The sequence below is a fragment of the Eschrichtius robustus genome, chromosome 8 (genome assembly GCF_028021215.1).
Source record: "Eschrichtius robustus isolate mEscRob2 chromosome 8, mEscRob2.pri, whole genome shotgun sequence".
NCBI classification, from domain to species: domain Eukaryota; kingdom Metazoa; phylum Chordata; class Mammalia; order Artiodactyla; family Eschrichtiidae; genus Eschrichtius; species Eschrichtius robustus.
Window position 1 is genome coordinate 83312854 of NC_090831.1, and position 20430 is coordinate 83333283.

The following is a 20430-nucleotide window of genomic DNA, read 5'->3' on the forward strand; positions in this document are numbered from 1 at the left end:
TGAGTTCCAAATTAGGTTCTTAAAACTCAGATTAGTTCCAACTTAGGCTCTTGAAATTTATAGTAGAAACAATAGTCTTAAAATCTAACACTTTTGATTTACAACAGCCAGGATTTTTGAAAGAAAAAGGAATTTCAAGTTTCCAAAGACTCTCCCCCCATGAGATCAATGCACAAAGTTTATGTTGTAAGCAAGATATTAGAAAGAAATCAGAAGACTAACTACAAGCCTCTACTTCCTGCAGATTAAAGATTGTTCAGATTTTGTCAAAACCATTTTTATTAAAAATAAAAAGATATAAAAAGATTTGGATGCTAGTGAGTTCCTAAAAGAGGCACAGAAGTGTCTGACAGTGAGCAAAGAGCTGTAGAGGGCTGTGGTGCAGAATCAGGTGGCTGGAGAGTGGCTGCAAGGACGTGATGACCCCAGAGCAGATGGAATGCATCGCACCGCGTTGCACCTCTCTCCAGGGAGGTGAGCACGGGCTAAATGCCTCCTCTTGATGGCAAGAAGGATGCCCAAGAAGTCTGGAGATGACACTATGGTGAGAAGGAAATGTGTGAAGATACCCTGAATTGAGTGAAACCTAAAATGCCAAAAAAAACGCTGAAATGACTGAGTTTACCTGGAGCTGAACTTGATTGCTTTTCTGCCATCAGGTGGAATGAGAACTCAAATGTAATTATGTTACAGGAAATAAAGTTCAGTCACTTGCTCACTGGAGTTTGGTGGCCTGTGAAAATCTTGCCCACCAAACTCCGAGAAGTGACCTGAGGGAATTTATTATAAGTCTGTAGGTGGGTGTCTCATGGAATCCAAGGGAAAATGTGTGAGCTGGGCTCAGAAAATACTAGAACCAAGTACTGGAAAACCACTGGGGTCTCTTCTCGGCTCTCATTGCTGCTTCTTTCTGCACATCTACTTCCGTCTTCTCTCTCTGAGGACCAACTTCCTGCACTCCTCCATCCATATGCCAGAATATAGTGGCATCAAGATCCTAAACTATGTGACACAGTTCTAACCACATACAGATTCTAACTTTCTGTCTCTTGGTCTCAATTCCAAATTCTTACACAAGAATCTGATTGGCCCACTTTAATCCCATGTCTGTCTCCCTCAATTCAATCAGCAATGACCTGAAGGCCGTGCCTGTGGTAGAAACATGACTGCTGTGGTCCATCACCCTGGTTCAGGGTGCAGTCCTCAGGGAGCTGGAAATGGCTGTGAGCTGGGAAGACAGGATGATGACTCATTCACTGTGAGGCTTGTGCCTCACTTCTCCCATCTACAAAGTAGGAGGAATAATATCTATAATATCCCTACTTCTAAATGAAGGCAAAGAGAGCTAACATTATTAACTTCTCTCCAGGTGCCAGACATTGTAGTAAGTTAACCAGGTTATCCTAGCTCGTCCTAAAAACAACCTAAGAGATGGGCATTTTAATTTCCATCTTTACAGAGAAGGAAATTGATGTTCACAGAGGTTAAATCTCATAGCTAGTAAGGGGCAGAGCTCAGATCTGAGCCCAGACAGAACCAGTGCTGCAGCGGAGGAAAGAGCTATTTATTAAGATTGAGATAATGTCTGAAAGCTGCGCATTACGTTCTCAGCTATTAATAAATTGCCTGGGACAGGATCTTGCATGGAGTAAATGCTCAGAATTAAACGTCTCATTAATAAGAGCACCTGACTCTTCAGTTGCAGCAGACGTCTTATCATCATGAAGTGTTTGGCTCACATTAACCCACCAAACACCTCTACAAAGTGGGCACCCATCTGCCTTAAGAGATTTCTGCCAAGACACATTTTATTAAAAATGAAAAGGGAGATGAAAACAGAAGCCAATACCGATTTTAATTGTAATTGACCTTCAGCCACCATTTGGTGCAATGGATCAGATTGCTTCTAAAGCTTCCATTGCTGCGTCATGTTGAGGTGTGAATTTGCCTTCTTAGGGGCCTGTTGTCATAGAGTCTTTAGAATGTATCCATGTGCTCTGATCTTTTGACCTCCTGAAGCTAAATAGAACTCTCTTTGATTGGTGCTGAGCTCACACGAAGCCCAGACTCTGCTTGTAAATGTTTGCCAAATGAAAGATTTGTCAACACGTAATGATTAAATCACGTACTGTATTCTCAGCCCTGAGAATATTAAACCTCTAAGGTACAATCCATGCCTCTGAGAGTAAACAATCTTTTCTGTGCAATCAAAAACCTAAGAACTTAGTTATTAGAGAAAGGCAACTCAAAACCACCTTGAGATTCCCTCTTCATACTCACTAGGTTAGCTGTAGTCAAAAAACGGAAAAGAAATGTTGGCCAGGATGTGGAGAAATTATAACCCTCATCATGTAACCCTGGTGAGAATGTAAAATGGTACGGCCGCTCTGGAAAACATTTTGGCAGTTTCTTAATAAGTTAAACATAGAATTATCATATGACCCAGCAATTCCATTCCTGGGTGTATACCCAAAAGAATTGAAAACAGGTGTTCAAACAAGAGCTCATGCACAAATATTCACAGTAGCACTATTCACAATAGCCAAAAGGTGGAAACAACCCAAATGTCCATCAGCTGATGAATGGATAAAAAAATGTGGCATATCTGTACTAAATGGAAGGAGCCAGACACGAAAGACCACAGATATTATATGATGCCATTTCTATGAAATCTCCAGATTTATTTCTCTCTCTATATAATATAAATATTTATTTATAAATAACTATAAGAGGTTTGACCAGAAATGAGGATATCAGTATGAAATGCCTTGTGATTCTACCTGGGCATTCCTTCAGATGGCCTTTCTTCTAAGAGGTGGGATCAGAACATATTAGCTTCGGAGCTGCTGTTGGAAATTGATCCATCTGGTTTTCTAATTGAGTTCAGAAAAGAAATACCACCAGATCCACATATTGATATATCAGAATCCTCATTGCCAAATATATATAAATCATACAAGACCCTAAAACTATTTATGTTATATTTTGGTTACACTTCCCACTGTGTTTTTTTTCCTACTGCGTTTTTAAAATGGTGTTATTATGACTCATGCTCAGTTTCTTATACTCTATGAATCCATCCCCTTCCAAGAAGTTTTTTTCTTTTAACTCATGTTTATCTATCTAAAAGCCTTATAGTTGTAAAGTTCTTTCTTTTTCCTTTTTAAAAAATTGAGATATAATTGACATATAACATTATATTCGTTTTCAGTGTACAACATAATTATTTGATTTCTGTATATGCAAGTATTGTGAAAAGATCACCACAATAAGTCTGGTGAATATCCTTCACCACATGTAGCTACAATTTGTGTGTGTGTGTAATGAGAACTTTTAAGCTCTACTCTCTTAGCAGCTTTCAAATATACAATACAGTATTATTAACTGAAGCCACCATGCTGTACATCCCCAGGACTTATTTATTTTATAACTGGAAGTTTGCACTTTTGACCACACTTTGACCCATTTCACCCACCCCCCACCCCACCCCCACCCCTGGCAACCACCAATCTGTTCTCAGTATCTATGAGCCGTTTTACTTGTTTTTTTGATTCAGCGTATTAGTGAGATCATATGGAATTTGTCTTTCTCTGTCTGTCTTATTTCACTTAGCATAATGTCCTCAAGGTCCGTCCATGTGGTCAAAAGTGGCAAGAGGTCCTTCTTTTTCATGGCTGAACAAAATTCCATTGTGTGTGTATATACATCTGTGTGTGTATGACATCTTCTTTATCCATTCATCCATTGATGGACACTTAGACTGCTCCCATGTCTTAGCTATTATAAATAATGCTGCAATGAACATGAGCGTTCATTTATCTTTTCAAGTTAGTATTTTCATTTTCTTCAGATAAATACCCAGAAATGGAGTTGCTGGATCATATGGTAGTTCTATTTTTAATTTTTTAAGGAACTTACATGCTGTTTTCCATAGTGGCTGCACCAATTTACATTCCCACCAACAGTGTACAAAAGTTCCTTTTTCTCCACATCCTCTCCGACATTTGTTATTTCTTGTTGAGTTCTTCTTTCTTAACAATAGTACCTTGCACTTGTCTGTAAAAAAAAATTACCCTAACTGTTGAAATAGATACCTTTGGGGGTGTCTTCCCAGTTCAGTACCCCCATTTCATTGAGAACGTCTCCATCTCCATGAGGCAACCATGTTTATGATTGATGACCCTGCTTTGCTGGCCACAAATGGACACCTGACCTGAGGTGAGGCAATCAGACTTGGAGGTGAGATTCAGGGATGATTGTGCCTTTTAGCTGGAATGAGGGTTATGGAAACTGAAGAGCAGAAGCTGCCATCCTGGAAAACCATTCTCATCCACATGCCGGGAGAAGCAGAGAAAGTAGACATTTAAAGAGGAGAATGGAAAAAAATAAAAAAGAAAGAGGAGAACGGAACTATGTGCAAAATAAAGGGAAAAGGGGAAAAAAATAATCTGGTTAGCGAGAGAGAGAGAGCAAGAGGGAGGTAGGAAGGGAGAGGGAGAGACAGAGACTGAGAGAAAATAATAGTTCCTGGTAGTTTTCTAGTTCCTGCTGCTTGGCTTTCGTGATGTCCACTTCTGTCCTTGGGTTCTGTGAGATACTCTGGATTTTTGTACAAATTCTCCTGACGTATTTTTCTTTTGCTTAACCTAGCTTGAACAAGTTTCTGTTATTGACTAGGACCGCTAGAACTTACTTCTACATCTTGTTTTGAGCCCCCAAACAGACAAATAAACCTTGATTCCTTCTGAATTAATGAAACACATTTATAGACATTTAAATCTGGAATCATCTAATCCAACCCATTCATTCTACACCACAAAATACTGGTGTCTGAGGAAGTGAAATTGCCTGCCCAAGGTCACACAGTTAGGAGGTGGCAGAGCCAGAAGCAAAACCAAGGTATTTTGAATATCAGTCTAGTGTTCTGTCCGCTAAACAAGGCTGCCTTTTCTTTTTTTTTAATAACTTTTTTGTCTTATTCTGCCTTTCACATATGACAGCCCCAAACCCAACACTTGGTTTTTCTTTTCTGACTTTCTTATTCTTTCAACATCTATGTCAACACACTTCCTCCCAATAGCATATGCAATTTGATCCGCATCTGGTGGGTACACATAGGCCCTCAAAGATCCTGGCTCTCCAGCATGGGAACCTGAGTCCTTCCTTTCAACTGCACCCATGTCTGTCTGTTCTGGAGCTCTGCCTTGGTCCCATCACCCCTGAGGTGTCCTGAGGCCAGGAACGCCAAACACGTTATGTGCCAACTCTGAATAAATACGGGGAGCTGCTTGGAGCCCAGGGTGGAGGGTAAGAAGGCAGGTTGTGTCTGGGTTCCATTACAAAGAATGCTGTGCTCAACTGGCAGTGTCTGCCATGGCAACACCCACTAGACATGTCTGGAATGGGGACATTGGGGGAAGAGGCTACACACTGGCCACAGCTTCAGAAAGGGACAAGACGTACGTTCCATCCTTGCCTTAGGTGGTTGTTCTGTTTCCCAGGCCACATTGTCTCAGTGGTCAGGTGGCTGAGGAGGTAGTCTGAAGGCCACGAAGCTACAGGTGGCTTCCTTGGACCCTGGACGAGAGAGCATGAGCCCCAAGCTAGAGGGAGCTTGGAAAGGCAGCCCCTGCAGGGCCCTACAGAGGTCTACATGCTGCAGGCCACGCTGGCATTAGCTCCTTGTCCTCTGGAGTTGGTTTCATCTAGGCAAAGCCAGCTGGCTGGCTGTCAAAGAGTCAGATGCAACTCGGGGGTAAAAACACTTTTCCACAGCACTTACACAGAAATAACCTTAATCTCTGGGTAAACTTTCCAAGCTAAAAAGCTTTCCTGCTACGTGCTACCGAGAAGTCAAAATAGAGTAAAAGGACAGTCTTACTTTAATCAAGTTCCAGAATGAGGACATACAGCTTTGAGAAGCACTGTCTCAAGCAGAAGACGTAAGGATGTGTGTAAGAGAATATTTCTAGAAAGTGCCAAAGGCACCAAACATAATCCCAACTCTGCCTTCTGCTTCTCCTCGGTGCTACGCCGTACCCCGGATGGGGAGGCTACTTTGTTCAGCTAACTTTAGGAATGTCATAGTGCTCCGTGAGCGTGTCCAGGCATCTGTTGAAGTCTTCTGCTCTCTGCTTGTGGGTTTTGGATGCTTTCTTCGGGATCCTTTCCATTTGCCATTTCTCCTGCTTCTTCTCAGAGGCCACCTGGGCCAGTGTCCGCTTGTCCAGGCTGCGCCACTTCTCCTCCTCGTTTTTGCCCGTTCCCCTCGCTTACAGGAGTTTCGCCTTGTCCTTTTTTTTTTATTTCTTCCGCTTAGTCACTCTGAGCTCTGCGGCGCCTTTCAGCTTCAGGGGCTCCTTTTGGACCTGCTCGTAGGCTTCCACGGCGCCCTGCTGAAGTTTCAAGGCTGCCTTTTCATGAAAACAGTGAGCATCATGCTTGGGGCAGAGAACACCTGCTCCCTATTCTAAATGATCACAGGGGTGGGCAGGTGGTCCAGGCTGAGCATTTGGAGTATCCCAGACCTCTGGAGTCAGCTCTTGGCCCAGGGATGGGCTTCTGCTCCAAGTAGAGCTACTTAAGGACCTTTTAGGGAGAATAATCAGATACTGAAAGCGATGACCTGAATCTCCATTTTCTGAGCTGTGAGACACTAAGGATCATGTGAGCTTAGTGCTGCTAGGGACTTTCTTTTCATCACGAGAAGGCAGATGGCTCTGAAGAACAAGGCCAGCTCAGAGGAAAACAGAACCAAGAGATGAGAAGAGACAGATGCCCAGTAACTTTATTTGAGCAGCTAGAGTCAACCATGCCAAAGTTATTCAACTCCTAAACTTCTCAGTTACCGGACCCTGTGTATTTCCTTTTTGCTTAAGCTGGTTTGGCTTTCTGGTACACACAACCAGGTAAGTTAGAATACCAAAATGTTGACTAGTAACCACTATTTAATTTTATATACTTTGCTTCTTATTTTCATATGCTACAGAGAGGATACATCTTTGGGTCATTATAAATGGAAATTAATTATTGTGGTTTAAAGTTTAATTAATATGAGTTATTGGGACTTCCCTGGCAGTCCAGTGGTTAAGACTCCATGCTCCCAATACAGGGGGCACGTGTTTGATCCCTGGTCAGGGAACTAAGATCCCAAATGTCGTACAACACAGCCAAAAAAAAAAAAAAGAGTTATTGAGGCTACACTAGGAACAGTAACGACAAAGAAATACACCTGTATGTGCTTTTTAAAATTGAGGTATAGTTGATTTACAGTATTACATGTTTCAGGTGTACAACATAGTGATTCACAATTTTTAAAGTTTATACTCCATTTAGAGTTATTATAAAATATTGGCTATATTCCCTGTGCTGTACAATACATACTTATAGCTTATTTATTTTATGCACGGTAATTTGTACCTCTTAGTCCCCTACCTCTATCTTGCTCCTCCTCCCTTTCCTTTCCCCACTGACGATAACCACTAGTTTGTTCTCTTATCTGTGAGTCTGTTTCTTTTGTGTTATGTTCACTAGCTTCTTTTGTTTTTCAGCTTCCACATATAAGAAATATCATACAGTATTTGTCTTTCTCAGTCTGACTTATTTCACTAAGCATAATACCCTCTAGGCCCATCCATGTTGCTGCAAATGACAAAATTGCATTCTTTTTTTATGGCTGAGTAGTATTACACTGTATATATATACACCACATCACCTTTATCCATTCTTCTGTTGATGGACACTTAGGTTGCTTCTGTATCTTGGCAATTGTAAATAGTGCTGCTGTGAACATTGGGGTGCATGTATCTTTTCAAATTAGTGTTTTTGTTTTCTTCAGATATATACCCAGGAGTGTAATTGCTGGGTCATATGGTAGTTCTATTTTTAGTTTTTTGAGGAACCTCCATAATGTTTTCCATGGTGACTGCACCAATTTACATTCCCACCAACAGTGTTCTCGGGTTCCCTTTTCTCCACATCTTCACCAACATTTGTTATTTGTAGACTTTTTGATGGTAACCATTCTGACAGATGTGAGGTGATATCTCATTGTGGTTTCGATTTGCATTTCTCTGATGATATATGATATTGAGCAGTTTTTCATGTGCCTGTTGGCCATCTGTATGTCTTCTTTGCAAAAATATCGATTCAGGTCTTCTGCCCATTTTTATTTTTATTATTTTAAAAAATATTTATTTATTTATTTGGCTGCACTGGGTCTTAGTCGTGGCGTGTGGGATCTTTAGTTGTGGCGTGCGGGATCTTTAGTTGCGGCATGCACGTGGGATCTAGTTCCCTTACCAGGGATTGAACCCGGGTCCCCTGCATTGGGAGCATGGAGTCTTACTGCTGGATCACCAGGGAAGTCCCCTTCTGCCCATTTTTAAATCAGGTTGTTTGTTTTTTTGATGTTGAGTTGTATGAGCTATTTATGGATTATACATTTTTGGATATTAACCCCATATCAGTCATATCATTTGCAAATTCATTCTCCTATTCAGTAGGTTGTCTTTTCATTTGTCGATGGATTCCTTTGCTGTGCAAAAGCTTTTAAGTTTAATTAGTTCCCATTTTTAAATTTTTGCTTCTGTTTCCTTTGCCTTAGGTGACAAATTGAAAAAACATTGCTATGATTTATGTCAAAGAGTGTTATGCCTATGTTTCCTTCTAGGAGTTTTATGGTTTCTGGTCTCACGTTTAGGTCTTTAATCCATTTTTAGTTTATTTTTGTATGTGTTGTTAGAAAATATTCTAATTTCATTCTTTTATGTGTAGCTGTCCAGTTTTCCCAGCATCACTTATTGAAGAGACTGTCTTTTCTCCATTGTATGTTCTTGCCTCCTTTGTCATAGATTAATTGACCATAAGTGTGTGGGTTAAACACGGTATATCTTTCCATCTGTTTGTGTCATCTTCAATTTCTTTCATTAGTGTCTTATACTTTTCCTAGTACAGATCTTTTACCTCCGTAGGCAGGTTTATTCTTAGGTATTTTATTCTTTTTGATGCAATTGTAAATGAGGTTGTTTCCTTAATTTCTCTTTCTGATAGTTCATTGTTAGTGTATAGAAATGCAACAGATTTCTGTATATTAATTTTGCATCCTGCAACTCTACTGAATTCATTGATGAGCTCTGGTAGTTTTTCTTGGTGGCATCTTTAGGATTTTCTATGTATAGTATCACATCATCTTCAAACAGTGACAATTTTATTTCTTCCTTTCCAGTTTGGATTCCTTTTATTTCTTTCTTGTCTGATTGCTGTGGCTAGGACTTCCAAGACTATGTTGAATAAAAATGGCAGGAGGGGGTATCCTTGTCTTGTTCCTGATCTCAGAAGAAATGCTTTCAGCTTTTCACCACTGAGTATGATGTTAGCTCTGGGCTTGTCATATGTGGCCTTTACTGTGTTGAGGTAGGTTCCCTCTATGCCCACTTTCTAGAGAGTTTTTATCATAAATAGATGTACAACTGTAGATGTGCTTTTGTTTTCCAAGGAAAAGGAATAAATTTATCCTAAGGCAGTACTTCTTAGACTTTTTTTGTTTGTTAGTTTCTGGGCCCCTTTGTACACTCATGATTTATTGAGGGCCCCAGCGACTTTTGTTTATGTGGGTTATAACTATCGACATTTACTGTATTAAAGGTGGCAACTGAGAACTTTTAAAAATACATATTGATTCATTTGCCAACAACAATGATTAATGCACTGCATGTTAACATAGATAACATCTTAGTGTTATAATAAAATTAGTTTTGACCTTGCAGCCCCCCAAGATCTGTTCTAAAGTAAAATGTCAGTCTGTTTCAGAATAGGAAAAAGGATAATGAAGGACAGAACTTGGAAATTACATTTTATTTGCCTTAGTTTATAATACTCAAGTCTGAAAAGTAGCTCTGTAATGTGTTAAAATCTTAGCAAAGTTTGCCCAATTTTAGTAGGCTTGTTGCCTTGATTTACTGAGTAATGCTTCAGCCTGCAATGTAAAGGTTATCATTACCTGCTGTGTAACCAAAGATTCTGGGTTTTACCAGCATAATTTCCTGTGCTTTATGTTGACTTTACTATATTCTTGATTATTTAAGGAAGAAAAAGAACCAAGGTTCTTCACTTGTGAAAGAACATAGATTTTTAAAAATCCTGTTACCATCTATGTTTATTTTTAAATGCTTTATTGTGACTCTAATTAAATAGGTAATCAATTATTGTTTCTAAGTCATCCATGATCCCATCTTAATTAAGTATCCAAATATCTTCTGATAAGTTTTTTATTTTATTTATTTTCATTTCCCCAAAAATTAGATCTTAAATTTAGAAAAAGTAAAATAAAATCAGGATTCAGGGCGGGGGGGGGGGCATTCTTTAATTGTAATTAAAAAAATTTTTTTAACCTTTTTATTGTGGTAAAATATACATAATATAAAACTTACCATTTTAGCCATTTTAAAGTGTACAGAAAATCAAGATGTCTTTTACATCTAAAACAATCTTGAGATTCCCTAGAGGACCCCTGGAAGTCACAAAGCCTTGTTCTTTCACCTTATAAAAAGAGAGGCGCTAGATTTGTTTAATGCATTACTATTGTAGGACTTGCATGAGTAGAGTTTTCAGATCAGAAGAGGAGCTCAGTTTTCCCTAGGTTAAACTTGTACAGATAAACTATTGTTAAATAAATATTTCAGAAATGGTATGCTTTCCAGGAAATCCCTGGAGATTTGTCAGTGCCCTGTCTGTCCGTGTTCTGTTTTTATCCTCAAGGAAAATACTGATCAAAACTCTTATGAAATAGCAGTGTCGTGTTTTCCTGTATGTATCAGAGTCCTGGCAATACTTTGCCTGATGACATTCGACAACAACAGTATAGTCTCAATCATAATTTCAGTAATTAACATGTTACCTTGGCCTGGCCATAGTCTTATTTCTTTAATTTGAACCTGGTGTCTACTGGGCCAGTGGTTGTCAAATGGGAATGCACATCAAACTTACCTATGGAGTTTTATAAAAATACAGAGGTCTGGGCCCTACTCCTGAATCTCTTTACTTGCTATTCTTGGTATATTCTTGGTATATTATGTTTTATGATCATTATGTTATATCTCAAGATTTTTCCTCCATAAAATTATGTTTCTCCATTTTAATGAATCAGGTATCTTTGAATGTAAGCTCAATCATTATCCTTAGGGACAGACTTTTTTTTTGCCAGGGGGGTGACGTTATTATCTTTCTTTGACATGCTATAGAAACAACCAAATTTCTGTGGGTTGCATTATTATTAGGCACCCCTCATCAGACCTTTCACATTTGAAGGTTACTAGTTATAAATTAAACATAGCCATTTTAAGTCTCTGCCATCTACAAGTAGTTTTTGTTTTACTCTGATGCTTGCCTGAAGGCTCTGCTGTAAGCTACAGGCCAAATTTTTTTTTTTTAAATAAATTTATTTATTTATTTATTTTTGGTTGCATTGGGTCTTCGTTGCTGCACGCGGGCTTTCCCTAGTTACAGGGAGCGGGGGCCACTCCTCATTGCGGTGTGCGGGCTTCTCATTGCGGTGGCTTCTCTTGTTGCAGAGCGTGGGCTCTAGGCGTGCGGGCTTCAGCAGTTGCAGCACATGGGCTTAGTTGCTCCACAGCATGTGGGATCTTCCCAGACCAGGGCTCGAACCCGTGTCCCCTGCATTGGCAGGCGGATTCTTAACCACTGCGCCACTAGGGAAGTCCTGCTACAGGCCAATTTTGTCTTCAACTAAGAAGGATGGTCTCAGAGTCTTTTCTCAGTATAGAAAAGGACTGTACCCGGTACTTCAGGCTATCAGTGCTTTAAAACTTAGCCTCTAGTGTACATGCTTCTGAGCTGGCATCTCTTAGATAACTTTCATACCATACCAGTGGACAAAATCAAGATCTCCAGGACTGTTTTTAGTCAAGAGGACTACTAACCCAAGGCTCAGGGAACAAGAATTAATTACATAAGACTGAGTGAACTGATGAGAAAAATTTCACTGTGGTTATTTTTTTGGAATGTTGATTTTATTTCAGTGTTCTATATTCTGGTTGTATAAATAAACCCTTTTCTTTCTTCTTAAGCTATTTGTAACCTATAAAATTTAGTAGGTTCTGCTTTTGTAAACTGAAATGGAACATTTAAAAATTATATTTGATCACCACCTATCTCACAGAATTCAGAAACTCTTACTGATTCTCCATGCTTTTCATGGCAATATAATTATTTGCAAAGGCTCAATAAGAATCTGTTCTCCTTACCAGGATACAATTGGATGAATTGATTGTACAACCAGGGCCTTTCCTGGAGTGCCATATTTGAGAATGATGCTTATTTCATCAGATATGACCAACCACTTTTAGGGAGCTAAGGTTGACTTGGCTTACGGAGCTGACGCTTACAAAGCCCTCCTAGGAAAACTGGCTGGTGTCTGGCTTATAGGATCCCAGCCTCACAGGAGGTGAGGAAGGTTACTTCCTGGCAGACCAGGAATCTTAAGAAATTTGGAAGATTTTAAGAAGAAAGAATTTCACCCAAATTTATAGATACTGCAGGCATAATTTGATGGCAAGAGTTTCCTAGCCATAGGAGAGCAAATCTTTTAAGAGATCATTCTGGGATTCCTTATGAAAACTTCAAGACAAAAATTAATTTTGTAGTTGGTCAAATTACTCTGTGGACCTGGATCTTGCCAGTCAAACTTAAGAATAATCTTTCTTTGAGGGCTTCCCTGGTGGCACAGTGGTTAAGAACCTGCCTGCCAATGCAGGGGACATGGGTTCGAGCCCTGGTCCAGGAAGATCCCCCATGCTGTGGAGCAACTAAGCCTGTGCGCCACAACTACTGAGCCTGCACTGTAGAGACCATGAGCCACAACTACCGAGGTCCGCGCGCCTGGAGCCCGTGCTCCACAACAGGAGATGCCACCACAATGAGAGGCCTGCGTACCGCAACGAGGAGTGGCCCCCGCTCGCCGCAACTAGAGAAAGCCCGCACACAGCAACGAAGACCCAATGCAACCAAAAATAAATAAAAAATAAATAAATTTTTTTAAAAAAGAAAAAAAGAATAATCTTTCTTTGAGATTTTTATGATCATAGAAGGAGAGGGAACACTAGGGAACGTTGTGAAAGACTAACATAGACCAAAAGGTTCCTTGGTGTCTTCAACGGAAAATTAAGCATTGTTGGAGAGCACATCCTGCTGAGTTTTCAGGTTCTGTAGTTTGTGCCTTTCCTTGTCTTTGAGCTGTTTTATAGAAAACTGATAGCAATGCAAATAATTTTTCTCCATCGCTATAAAAATTATCTTCAGTGAAATGTAATTGATTATCACCCTGTGGATATTAACCTATTTTGCATCTATTTGTGTATTCATTCCTGATTCAACTATAAAAGTGTAATACTTTGAATTCTCTTTTATAGCATCTTACTAGTTCCCTCACTAATTAAAGAGTTAAATAAAATCTTTGATGTTTTCTTCTCTATTTATATAAGCATCATGATATTATCTTTTAAAAACATTATCCTTTAACAGGAATTTGCCTGTTACATATTTTCCCAGTCCTTTGCTTTCACACTTCCTCTGTTATAATTTAAGTGTGTCTTTTATAAACAGCATATGGATGACTTTTGTTTGACTTATCCTGTCTGACAATCTATGTTCTCATCTGTGGGTTAAGTCCATTCACATTGATTATGAGTACACTTAAACACTGGAATTAGGGGCTTCCCTGGTGGCGCAGTGGTTGAGAATCTGCCTGCCGATGCAGGGGACACGGGTTCGAGCCCTGGTCTGGGAAGATCCCACATGCCGCAGAGCAACTAGGCCCGTGAGCCACAACTACTGAGCCTGTGCGTCTGGAGCCTGTGCTCCGCAACAGGAGAGGCCGCGATAGTGAGAGGCCCGTGCACCGCGATGAAGAGTGGCCCCCACTTGCCACAACTAGAGAAAGCCCGCGCACAGAAACGAAGACCCAATGCAGCCAAAAATAAAAACAAAAAACAAAAAAACAACAGAAAAAAGCACTGGAATTATTTACTCCATCTTATTTTGTGTATATCATTCATTAGAATGATTTTTCTTGGCTTCTGTTCATTCCCACTATCTGTTGGATTGATGGACTTTCTTTGGTCCCCATTTTCCTTTCTATTTGTTTGGAAGTTTCTCATTCTTTCTCTAATATTTAGTGGTTACCCTTATGGCAGAACCTGCTCGATGTCTCTGCGATAGCCATTCTCCCTTTTTTCCTTAGCAATGAAACTGGGAAATAAACCTTGCTGAGAAACTACATTTCTGAGTTTCCCTCAAAGATAGAAGGGAAACAGTACATGAGAAGTTAGTTGGAACTTCTGGGAAGGCTCATTAAAAGAATAATGACAGTTGGCCTATGTTCCTTTGTCCTTCCCTCCTTTGTCCTGCTTGGAATGTGAGTGTGATAGTTGGAACTCCAGAAACCATCATTCACCCTGAGGAAACTTTGAAGATGGAAGCCACACCCTAAGGATAGTAGGGCAGAAAGAAGAGCCCGACCCCTAATGACCAAGGAGTGGCCAAATCTGCCCTGAACTGCCCACCTCCACATTTCATTCATGTGAAACAAAAACCAACTCTGATTTTGTTCAAGTCACTTTAGTCAAGACTTTTATTAGCTGAATGCAATTTCTAACTGATACACCTTAAATTTTTTAACAGGCATACTTAATTTAACAAAACCTAAACTTAATATCTCTACACACATTATAGACCAAGGACCACTACTATCAGAACTTTAGATATATTGTCAAATTTCTCACTTTTTAAAAAACTTCTTGCTGATCTTTGCACTGTCTTCCCCTATTACACACACACTCACGTATTTATTTTCTCAAATTCTTACAACAAGTTCACAAGGAATATACCATTATTGCGTTTTTACAGATGAGGAAATGGGGGTTCACAGGAGTTAGGTAACCTATCCAAGCTCACAATTAATTAATTAATTGTGGCAAAGTCATGATTTGAAGTCTTTCTAACACCCAGACTTCCATTTGTGTCACAAATCTTAGCTGCACTCGTTCTATCAACTACTTTGCTGGTGTTGTAGCTCAGGACAAGCACACTTTCTGTCTGGGGCAAGGCTGGAGTAAAGCAAGCTCTGCTGTCATCCAGATCATTGTATCTTACTAAGTGGACGTATCATAAAAGATCAGTCTGCTAATTTAAGGACAGCAGGTTCCGGTTTAGCAAATTTCCTGGATACATGCCTTTTCCCAGAGGGAAAGCTACATCCTTGTAGGAGTTCTGGAGTAATGCTCTTGGGACACCTCGCTAGAGAATGAGCTAATATAACTAGGTGCTAATAAGCCTCAGCAGACAAATAAAATAAAGGCAGAACTATAATCATGATCAGAAAGGGAAAAGAAAAATGTTAAAACAACCATTTTGCCACCATGAAGTCTGTGTTTCTCTTTCAGCTCCACCAAAGAGATATTGCTGAAAAGGGAGTTTTGTGTGTCATATGGAAAGAAGGCAATGAAAATGTTTAGAAACAGGGAACATGAGAAACTATTTTAGTTGAGAGTAAGGGCAAGGAGGGGAATGACTGAACAAAATAGAATGCCGAGGTGTTTAAATGTATTTTAAAAAATAAAAATAAAATAAAAATAATTTCTCTTTCTTTGACATATATAACAGGAAAATGTTTATCAGGGAATTTGATCAGGTAGACATGCTTTGAAGGCAAATGTAGCCAAATTATGTAACCCGAAGCTTCCTCAGATTCTAGATGCAAAGCCTTTAGAGGGATAACAAAAAGGAAATGATTTTGTAGAAGTTAAGATCGACAGATTCAGAAACAAAATTCAGAATGGATTTTTCTGGCCAGAGGGCAAGAATGCTGAAGAAAATCCTTCTCCTGAGGTTTATGGGGTATTTGGGTCACAGTGACCCATTTATGTAGATTTTTAATTTTTGCCGATCTTCCAATTTAATTTTTTGTTTTTCAAACTCCAGTTACAATGAAACATAAACTTTGGCATAGGCTGAACTCGCCCGACTACCTTCTATTTATTCTCCCTACCCCACTGCCCAGGTGTCACCTCTCCTGAGTGTATTGGGAAGACGTGGGGATGGCTCTCATCCCACTTATGTTGACTTCTTGGGGGTTTTGTCTCCAGATCCTGGAGTCCTTTCACCTCTCCCATCACTGCTGTGACAAATCACACACCACTCTACTGATGGTCACCTCCTGGAGCTTGGTGTCTACAGTCCCCCTTGATACAATGCAACTACCTTGGGTTCAAAGGGTGAATGTGGAACCAGCCACACTTCCCTTTCTGCCTCGTTCCTTGTACCACATGACCACGAGGCTATGTGGATGAAGCAGATTCACCAGATGGTAGGGCTAATTAAATGCACTTACAATGTGGGAGTAAATAAAAGGTAAAATTATATATCCAAGTCAGCCTTACTCACACTAGAATAAAAGCCACAGAGGACTTGGGAACAGGGGTGGGTGGAAGAGTCGGCTGGAGTAGGAGAATCTCGGGTGGGCTTTGCAATTCCGATTAGGGCTCCTGAGACCTCCCAGCCAGCATGGGGTTTGAAGATGCCTCCTCTCCTTAACAACACACATCTCCCAAAGACAGTGTTCAGAGAGAGTAAAGTCTAGATTCCTATAAAAGAAGAGAAACATTTCTCTAAATGCAATGAAGCCTGAACAACTCTCTGCCCACCAATGGGGCTATGGTTTAATTTTCCTTCTACTTCTGAACAATGGCCAAAGGCAAAAAAAAAAAAAAAAAAAAAAAATGAAAGGGGATTCAGGGGTCCTTGATGTTCCTTCAGCCTTGGGCTACACAAAAGACCCGGCTGAAGTTCTGGAATGACCACTGCCCTGTACCTGGAGCCTGTATACATCTCTACACGGGACGCCTCACAGGACTCTGTCCAAGCAGGAGGGAAGCAGAGTGACTTATTGGCTTCCTGTCCAAGCAACTGACTTTTCCAGTTGCATTAAGGAAACCAAGGTTCAAGCAGCCTCTCTGTAGATGCACTTTCCAGGACTAATTTCCACTGCTTTTATGTGAGCACCCTTTCCATAAAATGTGCAAGACTTTTCTCTCTAAACCTGTAGTTCTCAAGTGGGGGTGATTTTGGCCTCCAGGGAACATTTAACAATGTCTGGAAACATTTTTGGTTGTCACAGTGGCAGGGGGAGTGGGGGGGGAAATGCTACTGGCATCTAGCGGGTAGATGCCAGGGATACTGCTAAACATCCAACAATGCAAAAGATAACTGCCCACAAGAAAGAAATAGCCAGCTCCAAATATCAGTAGTGCTGCTATTGAGAAACCCTGCTCCAAATGCTTGGAAAAAATACTTCACATCATCTGTGATCAGTACTCACCATGCTATCACCCTCATGTCACTCCTGAATTTTACTTTTAAAATTCATCAGCTGATCTTCCTACAGATCATTCCCAAGAAGCAGATTAAGAGTAATCATGGCATTTACTGAGTCCTTACTGTGTGCCAGGTTCTGGAAAAAGGACTTTACATACTTTATCTCACTTATTGTCACCATTTTCAGAAGAGAAAACTGAGGCTCAGGGCAATTAAGTAAATTGCAGGTTATCAATACATGAAACTTAAACTCACTGAGGTGGGAATCAACCCAGAACTCAAGTTTCTGCTCTTTAAACTCAATGCCTTTCTAAGGAAACCAACGATGTCTATTAATTTATTGAACAATTGCTTTATACTCAGAATTCTCTTTTTATTTTATTTTATTTTATTTATTTATTTTTGGCTGTGATGGGTCTTTGTTGCTGCTCACGGGCTTTCTCTAGTTGTGGTGATCAGGGGCTACTCTTCGTTGCGGTGCTCGAGCTTCTCACTGTGGTGGCCTCTCTTGTTGTGGAGCACAGGGTCTAGGCGGGCAGGCTTCAGTAGTTGTGGCTCATGGGCTCAGCAGTTGTGGCTCGCGGGCTCTAGAGCTCAGGCTCAGTAGCTGTGGTGCACGGGCTTAGTTGCTCCACGGCATGTGGGATCTTCCCAGACCAGGGATCGAACCCGTGTCCCCTGCATTGGCAGGCAGATTCTTAACCACTGTGCCACCAAGGAAGCCCCAGAGATCTCTTTTTCATCCTGAGAATTTTTCATCTGACAAAAAGTATTTGTTAAATAAATAAAACTTTGTAATTATGGTCATCCATCACTTGGAGCAAACTTGATAGATGGATTTAAAAACACATGTATTTGTATAACTCCCTCCTTTCCAAAAAGAAGAAAAGCTATGTCTTTTATATATTTTAGTTTCAAATTTAAAGAATCTCTCTTCATTTTTGAAACTTCCAGACTAATGCATGTAATGCCTTAAGTGGCAGAACCAGGTAAGACTGCAAGGAAAATTGCTCTATCTTGAGGTGTCCCTATTTAAAAGAAAGAAAGAAAAAAGCAACATTTTGTAACACAACAACGTATTGAATTTTTTTATTCTTGTATCTGTCTCCTTCATTGTCCTGTGTATTAGTTTTCTACTGCTGCATAACAAATTAAAACAAATTTAGCAACTTAAGACAACACCCATTAATTAGCTCACAATTCTGTAAGTCAGAATTTCTAGCACAGCCAAGGCATAACTGAGTTCTCTGCTCAGGGTTCCCAAGGCTGAAATCATGCCATCAGTCAGGCTGAGCTCTTCTCTGGAGGCTCTGCAGAAAATTCACTTTCAAGCTCACTGAGGTCGTTGCAGTTGTAAGACTCAAGTCTCATTTCCATGCTGGCTGGCGGTCAGGGGTTGCTCTGAGCGCCTAGAATCCTCTCCAGGAAAGCAGCCCCCTCCATCGTCAAAGCCATTAGTGGAGAATCTCACTGATGATGAATCTACTTCATGCTTTGAATCTCCAAGAAAAGCCCAATCCCTTGTAAGGGCTCACGTGATTACATCAGGCTCACCAAGGACAATCTCCCTATCTTGAAGTCAACTGATTTGAGACCTTAGTTACATCAGCAAAATCCCTCACAGCAGTACCTAGATTAGTGGTTGTTGGAATAATTGGGAGAACATCTGGGTATACCAGGAATCTTGGTGTACACAGGAATCTTGAAGGTCATCTTAGAATCCTCCCTAGTTCAGTCTGTAAATTCCTCAATGGCAAAAACAGGGCCTTGTGCATCTTTGTCTGGTACTCAATAGATACTCCAGGAATGTTCACTGAACTGAATTGTTTTAAAGGGATTCGGAAATTACGAAGTCGTGAAACTGTTACACATGAGCATTAACTTCCAGGTAAGGACAACTCCCATCAGGAAAAAGATCAGATAGGATGCAATGCCCAGGATGCCTTTAGGCTGATCACTGTCGTGACCTCTTCCTCTACCAAAAGATTAACTGGATTTTCTACTTTCACTATGGGAATACAGCTTTGATTTTATTAAGGGAAGCCAAGGGAAAAAGAATTCCTATCCCAGAGATGTGCAAGAAAAACAACTTTCCAGAATCGCATCTATTCTATTGAGGAAGTGGTGTGTTCAATGGGTTTGTGGTGTCATGAGCTGCCCTTCCCTAGTCTGCCAGCTCTTTGAGGGTGGAACTACATATTATTCATATTTATATCCCTAAGGCTAGCACAGTGCTTGGTTCAGAAGACAAACTTTAAAGATAAAAGCTGATTAAATGTTTGTAGAATGAATGCTATTTAGCCTGTCTCTGCTAGTAGTCATTCACTTCCTGTGGGCCAGGGCTCTGTCCAACGCATTTTCTGCAAGCCAGCAATGCCTGTCTGTTCCCCGGCAGCCAGTGAGCATTCAACAGGTGCACTCTTTGGGCCTTGTACTCTTGTTTTAAAATGTATTTTATTCTCTCCCAAATTAGCAGTTGATCATTTTAGGTTATACAATATGGATTGAAGGTGACTACTATTCAAGCTAGTCTTATAAGGCTTATTTCTAAGAAATATTCAGCTTTATGTTAACACACACACACACACACACACACACACACACACACACAAAAACAAACCCCCAAATCCCAAAACTTTCATCTTCCTTTCCAAATGGACATTCATTTCAGTGTCTAGTAAATGTATTTGTGGGAAACATTTCTTTACGTTAATCAGAGAACAGAGCTGTGATTTCTGAAAAAAAAAGCTCTGTTTCCCTTAGGTTTTCTCAGCTCCTCCATTGCCAGCCTCAGACAAGGTACACGTTATCTGCAATTCTGTGAGCCTCCCTGCGTTTCAGTCGCATTGGGGAAAACGCTTTCCCGGCCTTCCAACGGCAGATAAACGCGATCCAGATAACTCCACTTCACTGCAACCTGGGAGCCGCGGATTTCGGGCCCGCGCTGTGACGTCACCGGGCTCGCAGGCCGCGGCGCGGGCCTCAGGCTCGGCTGATTGGCTGGGGCCCATGACGTCACGGGCCGGGGCGGCCCTGGGTTCG

The 20430-nt window shown here is 40.5% G+C and overlaps 1 pseudogene; it reads right to left on the reverse strand.

Annotated features, from left to right (window-relative positions):
* Positions 1–6053: 6053 nt before the first annotated feature.
* LOC137768317 (protein FAM32A-like) lies at positions 6054–20399 on the reverse strand (annotated as a pseudogene).
* Positions 20400–20430: the final 31 nt, after the last annotated feature.